This window comes from Mustelus asterias, chromosome 20, assembly GCF_964213995.1.
Source record: "Mustelus asterias chromosome 20, sMusAst1.hap1.1, whole genome shotgun sequence".
In the NCBI taxonomy this organism is placed as follows: Eukaryota; Metazoa; Chordata; class Chondrichthyes; order Carcharhiniformes; family Triakidae; genus Mustelus; species Mustelus asterias.
In genome coordinates, this window is record NC_135820.1 from 71761729 (window position 1) to 71774933 (window position 13205).

Genomic DNA, 13205 nt, shown 5'->3' on the forward strand with positions numbered 1-13205 from the left:
ATTCGGCACGAAAGAGACATGGTCCAAAAAGGGCTGATTCGGGCGCCCCAGCTTCTGAGGAGGTAAGTTCAGAGTTTCCGGCGGCTCTCTGATTCAGATCGGTGTTCGGGGCGGGGGGGGGGGCGGGGGGAGTGGGTCAGATGGCTCTCTGGTAAGGGGGGGGGAGGCGGGTCAGATGGCTCTCTGGTGGGGGGAGGGAGGATGGTCAGAGGCTCTCTGGTGGGGGAGAGGGAGGTGGGTCAGATGGCTCTTTGGTGGGAGGGCAGGGGGGTCCGCTGCTGCTCTGCGGTGGGGTGGAAGGGGGGTCCGTGCCACTCTGCGTGTGATCGGGGGGAGGGAGGGGGGTCCGCTGCCACTCTCAGGCGATCGGTGGGGGGAAAAGGGGGCAGCGATCGGTCTGGGTAGCGGGGGTGTGGGGGGATAAGAGGGTCAATTATATTGTGGGAGTGGGGTAATGTCTGTGGGGGCCAGAGGGAGGCATTATGCGGCCCAGGAGAGATGTGGCAGGGAAGTGTTTTTCTATTTTACTTACTGTGCATGCGCAGTTGGAGGCTCCGATCGGAGCTGCAGGATTTCGGGCGCATTAAGCCCCGCCCACAGGCTTCTGCAGCATGATTCGGAATCGCTGCTATACGCAGAGTGCGTATGGGGACGCCTGAGAACGGGTCTAAAAGTCGGATCTGAAACACTCCCAGTTTCAAGTCCGCCCAGCACTTAGAATCAAAATGGTAAAATAGGGTCCTTAATCTTTAATCCCGTTGTTGACTTTTCTCCTACTCTCTGATGTTTGAAGTTTGAGGACCCACATTTTTTTTCTCTACCTTAGGTTCTTTACTCAGTGTTCTCGATGAAACAGAACCCTGACTCCTCGCCAATATTCTTTCTGTAATGTCCTAACTATGTTAGGAGTTGTGGGCTTCAGCAGAAAAAGAAAAGACGTAGTTTGCACGTGTGGCTTCAAACACGCACACAACAGGTTTATTGAAGAGCTGTTCTTTCTCTGCATCAAGGACAAAACTGAAAGTAAAACAGCAGCCTGAGCGTACACCCGAATGACTTTACCATCAAATCATGTGATCAGCTCTTAATGCAACCTTGCAGCCCTTTTTAAATATGAGTGACCTTAATGCAATAATGAACTTGGACAATAAATCGAATTAAAAGCAGAGAGCTTTACTTAGCTGATAGCAACCCCGCAGGACGGACTACGAGATCCTTTTTCAGAAGTGGGAGATTGGTATGGAATTGTAACAATAACAAAGTTGGGGAGTTCTACTGGTCTATGAGCGGCACAGTGGTTAGCAGTGCTGCCTCACAGTGCCAGGGACCTGGGTTCGATCCCCGGCTTGGGTCACTGTCTGTGTGGAGTTTACACATTCTCCCCGTGTGGGTTTCCTCCGGGTGCTCCGATTTCATCCCACAGTCCAAAGATGTGCGGGTTGGGTTGATTGGCCATGCTAAATTGCCCCTTAGCATCAGGGGGACAAGCTAGGGTAAATGCATGGGGTTATGGGGATAGGGCCTGGATGGAATTGTGGTTGGTGCAGACTCGATGGGCCAAATGGCCTCCTTCTACACTGTAGGATTCCATGAGACCGTGCTGAGAGTAATTTTTTTATTCATTCAAGGGATTTAGGCTTAGCTGGCTAGGCCAGCTTTGCCCATCCCCAATTGCCCTTGAGAAGATAGGATGAACTACCTTCTTGAACCGCTGCAGCCCATGTGGTGTAGGTATACGCACAGTGCTGTTAGGAAGGGCATTCCAGGATTTTGACACAGTGACAGTGAAGGAATAGTGATATATTTCCAGGTCTGGGTGGTGTGTGACTTGGAAGTAAATTTGCAGGTGGTAGTACTCTCATGCATCTGTTGCTCTTGTCCTTCTAGATGGCAGTAGTCCTGGGTTTCAAAGGTGCTGTCTAAGGAGCCTTAGTGAGTTCCTGCAGTGCATCTTGTAGTGGGTGCATCTTGATGAGCATATGAGAAAATGAACCCTTCACTAAACACCTGGAAAATTAAAGTCCTCTTCCAATCTCCCTTCAATTAACGGTGAGAACCTGGAAAATGTAAATCATGTTCCCTATCATAGAAATCATAGAAACCCTACAGTGCAGAAGGAGGATGGGGATGGGCCTATCTTGAAAGCCTCTTCCTGAAAAAAACATAGATGAGGAAATTCATCTTGTGCCAGTTCAGCTGAATAAGGAAAATCCTTTTTTTCTTACTCTTTCATGGAAAGTGGGTGTCACTGACAAGGCCAGCATTTGTTGCCCCTCTCTGACCACACTTCAACTGAAGGGCTTGAGAGCATTTAAGAGTCAACAACGTTGCTGTGGGTCTGGAATCACATGTAAGCCAGAACAGCTAAAGATGGTAGGTTTCCTTCCCTAAAGGACATTAGTAAACCATATGGGTTTTTACAGAATTGTCACAGTGCAGGAGGCCATTTGGCCCATCATGTCTCTATTGGCTCTCTAAACGAGCATCATAGCTGGGTGCCATTCCTCTGTCTTTTCACCATACGCCTGCGCGCGTTGTTTCTATTCAAGGAACCATCTAGTGTCTTCTTGAATGTCTTGATTGAATTTGCCTCCACCACACTTTCAGGCAGTGCCTTCCGAAGCCGAACCATTCAGTGTGAAAAAGTTTTTCTCTTTTGCAAATCACTTTAAATCTGTGCCCTCTCATTTTTGATCCTTTATGAGTAGAAACAGTTTATCCCTGTCTACTCTGTCCAGCCTCCATGATTTTGAACAACTCTATCAAATCTCCTCTTAGCCTTCTTCTCCCCAAGGAGAGCAGCCCCAGCGTCTCCAATCTATCCTCATAACTGAAGTTTCTCATCGCTGGAACCTTTCTTGACCACCTTTTCTCCACTCTCTCTCAATGTGTCCATACCCTTCCTATAGTGCGGTGGCCACAACTACACACAATATTCCAGCTGAGGTCTAACTAGTGCCTTGTATAAGTTCAGCATGACTTCCTTGCTCTTGTATTCTTTGCTCCTATTAATAAAGCCCAGGATACCAAATGCTTTATTAACTAGTTTCTGTCTCTTTAATGATCTATGCATAAATCCACCCAGATCCCTCTGCTCCTGTATCCCTTTAAGAATTTTACCTCTTATTTTCCAATCATACTGTGCAGAAGTGGCCCTTCGGCCCATCGAGTCTGTACTGACGCGTCAGAAACACCTGACCTCCCATCCAATATGGCCTCTGATATTCGGGTAAGCGTTCTCCAAGGCGGCCTTCGCGACACACGACAGCGCAGAGTCGCGGAGCAGAAACTGATAGCCAGGTTCCGCACACACAAGGACGGCCTCAACCGGGATATTGGGTTTATGTCACACTATTTCACATAAATATTTCTGCTTTTTTCCTCCTGAGTCTTTATCATGCGATCCTAGAATCAGAATTTATGTCACACTATTTGTAACTCCCACAGTTGCGTGGACCTGCAGAGTTTCACTGGCTGTCTTGTCTGGAGACAATACACATCTTTTTAGCCTGTCTTGATGCTCTCTCCACTCCCATTGTTTTGTTTCTTAAAGACTGGATTAGTTGTAAGTATTCGCATTCCAACCATTATTCATGTAAATTGAGTCTGTGTCTTATAAGTTCTGTTTGTGAACAGAATTCCCACTCACCTGAAGAAGGGGCTCAGAGCCTCGAAAGCTTGTGTGGCTTTTGCTACCAAATAAACCTGTTGGACTTTAACCTGGTGTTGTTAAACTTCTTACTGTGTTTACCCCAGTCCAACGCCGGCATCTCCACATCATGACTCCCATCCAATCCCATTGACCAGCACTTGGCCTTGAATGTGATGAGGTGCCAAGTGAGCGGGGCGGGATTGCGCATGCCCGTCTGTAACAGGGGCGCGCGTGCGCGTAACAGGGGAACGCGCACGCGCGGCAGCCGCAAGGGGGCCATTGGCACACCCAGTCCGCCAAACCCGGGCGGGGTGAATGCGCATGCTCATCCGTAACAGGGGAATGCGCACGCGTAACCATAACCCAGGCGGGGTGATTGCGCATGCCCATCCGTAACAGGGGAATGCGCACGCGCGACTATAACCCGGGCGGGGTGATTGCGCATGCCCGTCCAATAATAGGGGAGTGCGCACGCGCGACCATAACCCGGGCGGGGTGATTGCGCACGCCCATCCGTAACAGGGGAATGCGCACGCGCAACTATAACCCGGGCGGGGTGATTGCGCATGCCCATTCGTAACAGGGGAATGCGCACGCGCGACTATAACCCGGGCGGGGTGATTGAGCATGCCTGTCCAATAATAGGGGAGTGCGCACGCGCGACCATGACCCGGGCGAGGTGACTGCGCATGCACGTCCAATAATAGGGGAGTGCGCGCGCGCGACCACAACCTGGGCGGGGTGATTGCGCATGCCCATCCGCAACAGGGGAATGCGCACGCGCAACCTTGGGACGGGGCGGGGCTCTCCGGCGGCAAAGGGATTGACGGGACGGACAATGTCGTCATCACGTCAGCGGACGGTGATGCCGATTGGCTGACGTTCAGGCCTATGGGAAAGCGTCTTACTGCTGCCAGGGGGCTGGTCCAATGGGAGCGCGGCTGTGTGTGGGGTCACCCGGTGGGTAGTTTCCCCCCCTCCCCATCCCCCCCATCTCTTGATGCTGGCGTCTGTGTTGACGGGAACCGGGGAAGTGGATCCCGCTGGGCTTCCAGTGAGAGTCATTTACACATTGAGGGCGGAGTAAAGCGGTCGGAAAGATCCAGCAGCGTCAACCTCGCCCAGGGGCATGAGAGCTGGTGGGCCGGCGGCCTGCCTGACAGACAGAGGCCGGTGAGTGTGGGGCCCTGGTGAGGGTGGGAAGAGAGCAAGCGCCCCGGGCCGCACTGAGGGGCAGCAGGAGCTGGCACCAACCCCGGCTCCACTCGAGCCTGCTGTCACCCATTGTGCCGGGTGTGCACCCCCTCCCGCCCCCTTTACACAATCATTACAGCCCCAAGGCTTCCAGTTTGCTTATTTATTTCCCTGTCGATGATGATTCAATACAAACCAGCCCTCCATATGGATTATTTTATTTCTTCAATGGATCTATCTGTCAGGTTTTTACCAAAAGCTCCCATGTTCCCAAATCTCTTGGTTAGATATTAAAAATCCGTTTAACCAGCTATTGTGGCGTCTTTAATTTCTATTGATAACCTCCAAAGAGACTATTCAACCCATCATGCCCGTGCTGGCTCTTTGAAAGCTATCCAGCTCGTCCCCACATTATCTTTTATCCCGTTCCCTTTCGAAAGTTACCTTGAATCGACTTGTCACCTTTCCTTACTACTTATGGTCTAACAGTGACAGTAATCCAAATGTTTGTCATTGTTCCGTGTAAAGAATACAATGATGCCAATTCGTCTGCGTCTTACTAAATGCAATTTAAATTTACTTTGATAAACCTATTGCCTTTTCTGATTAGTTTGAGTAGTCGATGTGAGTAAATGTGCAGCAGGGGGGAGCTTATTTCTAATGCCAACTACAGATTGGCAAAAATGAGGAAATGCTATGCCATTTCACCTTTTGTTGACTGCTTTGTTGAAGAGAAGTAGTTGTGCGTTGTATATATTTTAACTATTATTCTGTTATTTGTCTTTGCTTTATTTTTTTTTCCTTATTAAATTTGTGCCTGGCGTTTTGAAAAATACTAAACTTGGGTATCTTTTGTTCAGCCTACAGGCTCTTAAAGTTTTGACCAGTGAGGAGGTTTATAACGTTCACTTTTTCATGATGGTGTGTTTACTTGAATTGTGTTGATTCACCAGATTGATTCCGGGGATGAAAGGGTTGACGTATGGGGAGAGATGAAAGAATTTGGGCTTATATTCACTGGAGTTTAGAAGGATGAGAGGGGATCTGATCGAGGTGTATAAAATTTTAAAAGGGATTGATAAAGTAAATGTAGACCAAATGTTTCCTCTTATGGGGCAATCTCGAGCAAGAGCTCACAGGTATAGGTTGAGAGGTGGTAGATTTAAGACGGAGATGAGGAGGAACTACTTCTCGCGGAGGGTGGTGAATCTGTGGAACCTATAGCGCGGTGGAGTCTGAATTGTTGAATGGTTTCAAGTTTAAAGTTTATTTATTAGTCACAAGTAAGTTTACATTAGCACTGCAATGAAGTTACTGTGAAAATCTCCTAGCCACCACACACTGGCGCCTGTTCAGGTACACTGAGGGAGAATTTAGTATGGCCAATGCACCTAACCAGCACGTCTAACTCTTCAAGACAGAGAGATATATATTTCTAATTAAAGGATAAGGAGTTTATGGGGAACGGGTTGGGAAGTGGATTTGAGATGAGGGAGAGGTCAGCCATGATCTGATTGAATCGCGGAGCAGGTTCGAAGGGCTGAATTTGCCTACTTCTGCTCCTAATTCCTTTGTTCCTTTGTGCTGTGTCAGTGTTTGTTGAACATTATTTTTGTACAGATAACAATTTGAGTTTTAAAAATGAGTGCTTAGTGGAGCAACAGAGGGAAATTGAAATTTCAAGTATATGCTGAATGATTTTGGGTGGGATTGCTGAGATTTGTGATTTAGATATTACTTGGTAGTTATTGAAAATATGATAGATTTCTCACATTTGAATTTGAGTATCAGTTAAATGTCAATATTTGTTCAGCTTTTGATCAGTGAACTGATTTGTATCTACTGGGATGTAATGTTGTTTGAACGTGTTGGCACTACAGAAAGGGAGGGAGCTGTGTGTGACAGATGTGTGTCACTTGTTCTGGGAAACTTTTGGTTTCACTAAAGATTTATTTGATTCTAAATTACATGTTGCAGTTCGAGTCTCGGTGGTTGCACGGTGGGAGATCCATTTAAGCTGATTTTCTGTTTAGAATGATGAGTGGTGACCAGTTGTTGGGTATGTAATAATTTACTGTTTTCGGAAAGCATGCTCTTCAACTTAAACTTTTCAGTTGAGTGTAGAATGCTGATCTCTCTTGGCTTAGTTTCTTTTAAATAAAATATTTTCTTTCCACTAGTAAAATGTTTTCCGGGAAAGACCTGTGAAATTGTACTTTATTTAGTTGAGAAATGTGCTGGTATGCAAAGACACACTTTGTTAACTGTATTGGTTTGCAGTTTTACAGTCATGGCCCGAAGTGGCACATTAGGGTAGACGTAGCTTACACTTTGCACTGTGAACACATTATATGTGTAACATTTTGGTACCTTTTACATACAGGACAATCTCTCAAAATAGGCTGTCCAAAAAGCGGAGTTGTACCAAAATTGAACATAATGTGTCATGCGTCAATTTTAATTGAGTAAACAATTACCTGGACAATGTGGCTAGGCGCTGCACTGTTTCAACGTGGCGCATGACTTGTTATCTCCTTTGCTGCTTGTGCCTTGGTCTGTTCCCACACTCTGAGTGACCCTTGGCTCCACCTGATCTGGCGGGACTCGAACTGCCCATGGTCCGCAATACGGCAAGATCTGAAATTCGACAGCACCTCCGTGCTGAAGTTATTGGTTTTGAGACACTGGACCTGTGGTTATAATTGACAAGTTGACAGCATAGCATTTTGTCATAGTGTTGTTCTACTACACTTCAACAGGCAGGAGAGTTCAGAAGAACATTTTGATTGTTTGACTTTGTTCTTCCCCCTTGTGTGGCTTATCCTGCCTCATTACTTGTGCTTATGTGCAATGTGTTGCTGTTGAGTTCATCAGTAGCAATGGCATAGGAACATGGCCTAATTTTCAACCGTTTTAGATCGCACAGTCTTTCACATTGTCTTCTACATTGGTTAGGCAGGGAATAGTCCGTGCTTTTCTAATAGTGAGATGTGCCACTGGACGACTGTGAACTGAGCAGCCTCAGTTGGTTTGTCACCTGCACGGAATATTTCTAGTGAACCTTTCAGTGTCTTGCTGTTAAATATTTATAGTTCTCAAATCTTGAGGTTCTGTTTTCCATAATTCTCCGCACGCGACACTATAATTCTTTTTTGGTTTGATTGCTCATCTAGATAAACTGAGGCTCTAATAGAGTTGGGAGCAGCTTTGATCCCTAGGACACCTCACTCATGTTTCAGTAAGCACGAGGTAGGGGGAAAATGTTGGAATTTTAAGGCTATTGTTCTTGGTCTGCATTTTCTTCTCAGTCCGTGAAGTTGACACAGGTTTTTTTCTGCATTAACACCTACACATCTTAATGCTTGTTTCAATCATGTATTTAAGAAGCTCTCTTTAGTTTTGTGCCTTGTGTCTTTTTTAAAAAATAATTCTCCGTGGAAGCATAGAAATAGTTTGCAGGCATTATATAAAAGAATATGTACTCTTTTTTATTTAAAAAAAGATTCAACACTGAAAGCAGTGTTGTTGGGATTTGAGTGAAGTTTACTTGCGAGCATGTCAGCTTGAGACCCTGATGGCAATTTTGTGAAAAGATTAATTATATTATCACGGCAATTTTTACTTGCGTTACTGGCCAAGAATTTAGGCATAATAATTTTGTTACACTGTCGAACTAGTGTTTCTATTGTCCGTTGGCACATTTTTGCCTGACTAATTTGACGTGTCGTGTTAGTTTGTTTTAAATCAATCTCTATATGTCAGATACTGATAGGGGCAGCTTGTTGTATAAGGGTGTTGACTGAGTATCTGTGTATATTCCAGTAGCTTGTCGCAAAATCAATAAAACATTTGCTAAAATTATGACGGCTACATCTCAAAGGATGTCAAAGTTTTTAGTTCAGTTATTTTGATAATTACATCTTGGTGAAGTAGTCAATTGACTCGTGATAAGGCCAGTGTTGTAAATTCGCAGCCAATCAACCGGTAAGTTGTAAACCGAGGTAGATGTGAGAACTGGTGCCAGGAGAGATGCAGCATTAAATTGTGTAAATGCTGCCACTTTTTAAAAGAAAAGCAACCTCTCTATTTTCATGAGACTAAGGCTGAAGCAAAAAAGATCCCGTGGAGTTTTACCGTTTACAGTTACTTTCACTCAAACGCCAGGTCTTTGGCTCAGCTGGCCCATAACCCTCGTACTGCAAGAAAGTGACTTCCTCTGAAAGACGTGCTGGTTAGGGTGCATTGGCCGTGCTAAATTCTCCCTCGGTGTACCCGAACAGGCGCCGGAGTGTGGCGACTCGGGGCTTTTCACCGTAACTTCATCGCAGTGTTAATGTAAGCCTACTTGTGACACTAATAAATGAACTAAACTCAACTGCAGGCTACGTGGAAGATGGGTTTGTTTGTTTTTAAGTGTACACAATTTGTTCAGGCAGACAATTCTTTATTCTTTTCCAATGATAAATGCTAATTCATGGGTTTTCATAGAAGTCCATCCTCGTTTCTATCTCCAAAACACCAACTTCAGAACTAAAATGAAGTTTGATTTATTTATTCATTAGAAACCAATGGCACTCATTACGAAAGACAGAATAATATCATCCCAAGACACTGGTAGATATCTTGGAATCCTATGTAATGAGAGTAAAATTGACTTATTCTGTCTCGGTAAGTCAATGACTGGTAATGTATTTAATTGCATAATGAATAAATGTGGAATGATGAAAGCCGCCATGTTCTTTTGTAATCTTGATGGCTCATCATTCAGATAAGATCACTTGCTGTCATGATTTACTCTCCCTGAATCTGATAGTATTGTGACACTTGCCCTTTACAATTTTACTATAGTATACAATTAATGATACTGAACGTCTAACTGGAAGGTCACAGGTTAATATATGGCAGACAATAGAAAATGAGTGATCTGTATTTTAAGACGTATAATAAGCTTTAAGTTATCATTTATTTGATAGCTGCGACAGGCTATAGAGTAATAATCGAACAGGACATATGATTCAGATTATCTATACTTTTTGTAACATTTTTAATACTGTATGCAGCCGCTCCAAACTGAGTTTGAGGTCTAGAAATTGATGCCATGTGTTTTTTAAACAGTAACATCTGTGAAGTTTTAGGTTTTTTTCAGGGGGTGGTGAATAGAGTTCCTTTCCTCTTCTCCTTTCCCCTTTGCAATGAGCTGATGATGCAAGATGCATCGTCAGATTTTGCAGCAGTGGTGAAATCTAGTGATAGACTTTCCCCCCCATCCTTCAACTCAAGACCTTTACCCAGCAAATTACTGCAAATGGCGCAGCAGGGACGATGGCGCATTAGGGATGTTGGTGAATGATGGATTGAGAAGGAAACACAGAAATGACAGAGAAGGAAATAAGGTGAATTAGAGTCATGTTGGGTACAGAAACAGGGGGGGAAAAGAAATATTGTATTGAGAGAGAGAGGGAAAAAAAGACGGAGAAGTTTTACAAAAATTGTAGCTTCCCTTTCAATGCATTTATGCTATTTTACTCAACTACTTCATGTGTTAGCGGGTTCCACATTCTAATCACTCTCTAGGAATTGATATTTTCCCGGATTCCTTGTTGGATTTATTAGTGGCATATCTTTATATTTATGACCCCTAGATTTGGATTCCTTAAAAGTCGAAAAGTCTCTATGTCTATCTGATTGAACACTTTTATAATTGTAAAAATCTTTATCAGGTTGCTTCTTAGCTTCTTGTCTAGAGGAAAAGCTCCAACTTGTTTAGTCTTTCAGCCACCTAGTGGTATCATCGACAAACGGAATGTGGTGGAATTTTTCTACTGCAAATCACAGCATGTAAGTCGTTCTGGCGTATAATTTGACCAAATTTTTCTGTCCTCAAAATCACGTTTTTGCGTATATCCATCATGTAAGTCAAACATCTACCCACCACAGTCTTCGCCATGCTATGCCCTTGCGTTATTATGATGTGGAGATGCCGGCGTTGGACAGGGGTAAACACAGTAAGGAGTCTAACAACACGACGTTAAAGTCCAACAGGTTTATTTGGTAGCGAACGCCACTGGCTTTCGGAGCGCTTCATCAGTTTCAATTTTTCACTCCAACCGATGCATCTTTAACTTGCCAGAACCTTATAACTGGCCACAAGGGATCAAGCAGGCTTGATATGGACTGTTTTGGCAAAGTAAGTGGGAGTTTGAGACATGTCCATTTTGCACTAGATGTCGATTCCATTTCAAAATGACAACCACCCACGCCGGTGGTTCACTTTTATACTCGGCATATAAGTCAGAATCCCTCCAATAAAGGAGTTATGAGCCATTGTGGGTGGAATTTTACCGGCACATCCGCCTGAGGTTCGTACAATCCCGCCCGAGGCCAATGGAGAATGCTGTTCTCCGAGCCTCTCCCGCCCTCGGAATCGGGGTGGGCCTGGGAGTAAAATTCCGACTAAACTGTCGACTTATACTCCGACATCTACGTTATTTGGATTTTAAGAAAGCATTTGACAACGTACCCCATTAAAGGCTGATTGCTAATATTAAGGCTCATGGAATAGGAAGCTTAGTATCAGCTTGGTTAAAAAAGTTGACTTAAAGACAGAAACAGTGAGTTACAGTAAATGACTGTTTCTCAGACTGGTGGATTGTAGACAGTGTTTCTGTGCTGGAGCTGCTGGTATTTTGCTGTAACTTCGATATTGGAATACAGAATAAAATTTCAAAATTTGTCAGTGATGCGCAACTTGGAAGTGTAAACAGTGAGGATGATGCCACTCAATTAGAATAGGTTGTAGACAGGTTGGCAGAATGGGCAGACCAGTGGCAGATGAAATTTCCTGCAGAGAGGTGTGAAGTAGTCAATTTTAGCAGAAGGGGGTGTTGGAAGGAGATATAGGTTTAATGGCCCAGTTCTAAAAGTGCACAGGGACAAGAGGTGGGGAGGGTACATGTACACAGATATTTGAAGGTGACAGGACATGTTGAGAGTGTAATTAGCGAAGCGCATAGGCTTCATAAAAATGAGTATTAAATACACAGCAGGGAAGTTATGTTGATCCTTGATCAAGCTCTGTTTAGGTCACAATTAGCATATTGAATCTAGTTCTGACCACCACACCTTTAGGAAGCATGTGAGGGTCCTTAAGAGGATACAGAAGAGATTTGTCACAGTGGTTCCGGCAATAAGGGATTTTAGCTACAAGGTTAAATTAGAAAAGCTTGGGTTGTTTTCCTTGGAACCTGGGAAGGTGGTGGCATAATGATAATGTCACTAGACTAGTAACTCAGAGACCCAGAATCCCATCAAAGCGGATGGTGGAATTAAAAGTCTGATGATTGTCAAGTGTTGTTAAAACCCACCTGGTTCATTAATGTCCTCTAGGGAAGGGAATCCACTGTCCTTACCTGGTCTGGCGTACATGCGACACCAGACCTTTGAAAACCCCCACCAAGAGTATATTCTGTACCCTTTCTGCCCTCACTGCTTCTGCCAGGTGGTGTTTAACATGGGGGAGTACTGATGATGGAGCAAGCCACTCAGTTGTATCAAACCACTAAAGTCAAGTTAATAATGAATGAAACCGGACAGACTGCCTGGCATTCGCCTCGGCACCAGAAATAATGACAGCAAGCTCAGCCTTGTTGACCCTGCAAAGTCCTCCTTTTCTAAAATCTGGGGGCTTGTGCCAAAATTGGGAGAGTTGTTTCACAGACAAGCAACTGACATTGTCATACTCACGGAATCATACCTTACACGTAATGTCCCAGATATTACCATTGTCATCCCTCGGTATGTCCTCTCCCAACGGCAGGGCACAATGGAATAGTTTGAGGGGGGGGGGTTGCCCTGGAGTCATCAACGTCAATATGAAGTTTCATGGCACCAAGTCAAACCTGGGCAAGGAAACCTCCTGCCGGTTATCACGTACTGCCCGTCCCTCAGCTGATGAATCAGTAGCCCACCATGTTGAACACCACTTGAAGGAAGAACCGAGGATGGCAAGGGCACAGAATGTACTCCGGGTGGGGGACCTCAATGTCCATCACCAAGAGTGACGCCACCACAGATTGAGCTCATCCTCGCCAACCTGCCTGCCGCAGATGCATCTGTGACCACCGCACAGTCCTTGTGGAAACAAAACCATATCTTCACACTGCTGATACCCTCTATGTGTGGTACTGGAGACAATCTAGCAACTCAAGACTGGGCAATCATGAGGCTCTGTGGGCCATCAGCAGCTGCAGGAATGTCTCAAACACAATCTGTAACCACATGGCGGACTGGCATATCTCCCACTCTACCATTACCACCAAGTTAGAGAATCAACACTGGTTCACTGAAGAGGGCATGTGAG

General features: G+C 45.0%; 2 protein-coding genes across 11 annotated transcripts in view; both read left to right on the top strand.

Moving 5' to 3' along the window:
• ggt7 (gamma-glutamyltransferase 7) overlaps positions 1 to 13205 on the top strand; it is a 111975-nt gene that overhangs the window by 69601 nt on the left and 29169 nt on the right. The window lies entirely within an intron of this gene.
• The window catches only part of ncoa6 (nuclear receptor coactivator 6), a 68838-nt gene continuing 60222 nt past the window's right edge, over positions 4590 to 13205 (top strand). For 6 of the 10 annotated variants that reach the window (XR_013500308.1, XR_013500309.1, XM_078236789.1 and 3 more), the window contains exon 1: positions 4626 to 4829. The gene's annotated coding sequence lies outside the window, so the exon portion shown is untranslated. Of the gene's footprint in view, positions 4830 to 6884; positions 6906 to 8019; positions 8096 to 13205 lie in introns of those variants that run through there. The other 4 variants (XM_078236792.1, XM_078236791.1, XM_078236795.1 and 1 more) reach the window with 4 other exon arrangements.